This window comes from Aptenodytes forsteri, unplaced genomic scaffold (genome assembly GCF_000699145.1).
Source record: "Aptenodytes forsteri isolate BGI_AS27 unplaced genomic scaffold, ASM69914v1 Scaffold324, whole genome shotgun sequence".
Classification (NCBI taxonomy): domain Eukaryota; kingdom Metazoa; phylum Chordata; class Aves; order Sphenisciformes; family Spheniscidae; genus Aptenodytes; species Aptenodytes forsteri.
The window spans coordinates 857930-861825 of NW_008795485.1; positions in this window are offsets into that span (position 1 = coordinate 857930).

A 3896-nucleotide genomic window follows, 5' to 3' on the forward strand; every position below is an offset into this window, starting at 1 on the left:
GCATGCGCGGGCGCCTCCCTCCCTCCCCCGGCCCCGGCGCGGGGCGCGCCGGGCTCCTGCCGGCCGCGGAGAGGGAGCCTGGGGCCCGGCTGTCCCCGCCGTGCCGGCAGCTAACCGGGCTCCTCAGCCCCTTCGGGAGCCGCCGGAGGGGGCAGCGCTCGGGCATCTTCCTTCCCGGCCGCAGGGACGTGGCAGCTTGGCTAGAGCAGCTGGAGAGGGGATATCAGCATCATTCATCCGGCCTCCAAAATGAAGCCGAGGGGGGAGAGTGGGGGGAGAGTTATCCATGCAGGGTCACAGAAAGGCCTCTGCCTCTCATGAGTTTAATACTAACGTCTGCACAGCTCTGAAGGTCACTGTTGGAAATACTGGGAAATCCTCTCTCCTCATGTTCCAGTCCGATTCCCAGGAGTTTAATGCCAGCAGCAGGCTAGGCTTTCTCTTTTTGGACTGGGGCCACCGTGCCCTGAAGGGCTTCTCCACCTTTGAAGGTCACAGCGGACAGAGAGAGAAAAGTGAAGCGCTTGTTAAACGTGCTCCCTCTTTTTAAAGCATCTGCTCTGATGTCAGCTCAGCACAATCTATTGAATTAAACCTGCCCAACCCCCTCAGAGAACCACACGTGAGCAACTCGCAGTGCCAGAACTCAGAGCGCAGACGGCGAGACCCACCCAAACAGGGAAATTTGCAGCCATCAGAAAGCATCAGCTTCGAGCCCTCCAGCTGTACACGGCGGACTCTCAGCTGGGCACAACCCTGCCGGTGGTGGTCACTACCACAGCCCTGTTGCCTCCCGGCACAGCCTGGCACCGGGGGCTTGGTGCTAAGGGCGCACACAGGCAGTCTGGTCTCTACACTGCTTAAGCGAAGCAGGCACAGGACAAAGACAGCCAACGCTTTTCCTAGACATCATCTAATCATGTTTGTATCAGCAAGCTGCATTCATCATCTGCCAATAACCACGTACAGAGCAACTGCCTCCACGCCACCCTTTGTAGCCTGCTGTGACAACTCCAAGTAATTCCTAGCTAAGGACATCTTCCTAATTCCTTGTGCTGCTTCATTTTACTGACTGGACAGGTTACTCTGCCCTGTTCCAAGCCACGTCTGGCTATGACCCCTGAAACCTTTGCAGCCCTGAGGTATTACAACAGGGACCGACCAAAGCCACGACAGTCCCTACATGCGGGCCATCAGGTTTCACTCACTGCTCCCTCTGCTCCTAGGCTTCTTTGGGTTACGGTGCACTCCTACCAGCAAACTAATGAAAGAAAACACCTATTTAAGGTTTCTCCAGGAGCCAGGTGTGACTATGGAGACCAACAGCTTGCGAGTCAGTGGCCTGCAGATGCCAGCAACACACTTCCAATTCCCCCCTTAGAAGCCATCCATCATAAATATCCAAAACATAAAATCTGACTTTTCTCCACAGGAAGACAAGATGGCAGCCACGATACCCAGAGACGATGGAAGGACGTAGCCTCCTACGTGGAGCCATTTGCTTTTCTCCCATTGCCCCTTGCTATGTTCACAACAACTCGGCAAAGGGAAGGGCAGGCTAAGCCACAGGATTTGCTCCTAACTCTTCTGGAACAATCCAGCCTGTGCGTGGCGGATGAATGCTGGTGGTGGGTTTTTTATAGACACAGGAACTACTGGACAATGTCCCTGGCTATCTCATTTGACAACCACCTGTTTCATGAAGTACAGTGGAAATCACATCTGTTCTCAGGAAGCCAGGTGCACTGCCAGAAAACACAGAACACAGATCAGCAAAGCTGTACTGTTTGTGCTATGGCTGCTCTAATTACATCTATTACAGAGAATCCTGCCAGGGAGGAGAGAGAGGGTCTGAGAGGATTAAGAGGAAGCAGCAGGTCTACAAGGCTGGTTCGGTCAGCAGACACCGACTGACCCTTCACCCGCTTCTACTCCTTTCTTAGCACAGCCCTGCTGTCAGCTGCCTCAGTGCTCCCCCAGGTAGAAACAGAAGCCTTTTTCTCCTCTAACCCCAGGCACTCCAGCACTCACCTGCCAACCAATTTAAATTACAGTGACAAACAAACATCCCAAAAAAGTAATGAGTTGTCCCTCAGAATCACTCCTGTACAGACCTCAAGCACTTCATGCTAGACTGGTGTTCTACGTGCTATGTAAAGAAGGGAAATTGGGCCCAAAGTGAAGAAAATCTCTGGTGAAACCGGGCTTGGATTTGGGTGGATTCTAACACAAAAAGCCACAGGCCCCGGAAGCAGAGATCACATCCTCTCCCCAAGCTCTGGAGAAGTTTATTCTTCACCTAGAGCATGCTTCATGTACTACAGACAAAACCAAAGGTGATTTGAAATAAATATTTGTAGTCAGTCCAGTTTATTAAACTGCCAGAACCTGTGTTAGTTTTTTTAAAACAAACACACACCCAGAAAAACTTCTCTGGACTTATTCAGGGATACTGTATGTTTTTAGAATGAAAGGGTAAGATCCTTTCATTCTTGCTATGATCTGGGCTTAGCTGGGAACCCCTCCAACGTCTCCATGTGCCTGTTTCGAATGGGCAACAAACACTGCCCAGCCCTCTTCAGGAAAACTTGCAAATAATCAGGATGCCACGTTGGAAGCCTGTTTCAATTTTCAGCTCTGGTGTGCTGCGAAAGAGATGGAGAGCACATGTTCTTCAAACCCCATCCAATGCAAGGACGCACAGCCGCTCCTTCTTGCCCTAACAGAGCCCTGATGCCTCCAGTGAACAGGCTGGAGGACAGGTGTAACCCTTAGGGCACAGGATGCTCGCTCAGCACCACAAAGCCCTCAGCCATTTTGGCACTCCAGGGGAAATGGTGAAGGGAACTGAATGTTGAGAGACAGAAATCTTGAATGCTGCAAGAAGCAGCCCAACTTATCATGCAGGGGTTGCTATGGCAACCCACCCAGTTAATGCTTCACATGAAAATGAAAAACAGGAAAAGAAAAAAGGCTGGCACTTTTGCACAGGCACAAGATGAGAGGTTAAAAATAATGTCAGCACCCTGTCCTCACTAATCCCTCACTCTTATGGTCCCTGAGCCAGGCTATGGGAGTGGGAACACAAAACCTGCGTGTCTGGCCTCCCTGTGACAGCCATCTTGGCAGCTTCCTCTGCCATCCGCAATCACATCAGCTCGCTTCAGTGCAAATGTCCTCTTTATTGTGCAGCCAGACATCAGCAAAGCTTGTTCCTTGCACAGCCCCTTCTGACTGTCAGGAACCAACACATACCCACCACTGGGATCAACAACCATCCCAACCTCAAGGCCACCAGAGCTGTGCAACAACCAAATAACAGTAGTGCAATCCCCTGATGCACAAGTGCTGGAAGAAAGAGCAAGAAAAGGAAGAGAGCACCCTTTACAGTTGGCTCGCTGCTGCTCCTACAGAGCAGCCTCTAGCTTAGGTATGAAACCAGTAACGATTTGCAGAAAAGTCACACAGGATAATGTATATGAATTTAAAAACATTGAATTTAATAGATGTAGGCATCCTTCCCACGCACTTTAAAAACCATTCTACAGAAATCTATAGCAAGGGAAGACTTCTCTACTTGCCTTTACAGGGTGCCCCTGGAGGGTTATAAAAGCTCATTCAGTTTTCTTTTTCACACTCAAGTTTTAAAATGCATTCTCCATGTACGTGCCAACATCTGGATCCCCATCGTATACACTACAGACAGCTCCAGCTATACTCTTCACACATCTTTCCATCTGTAGACCTACATTTCCAGCTGATGCACAGTTCCCAGTGCTGGGGACTAGGTCTTCAGCATTCAGGTGCACCCAGCCCCAGTTGCATGCCCCTCTCACCCCCCCCCCCCCCCCACACCAACAAGAGGGGCCCCCCCCACACACATCAAACAACACAAC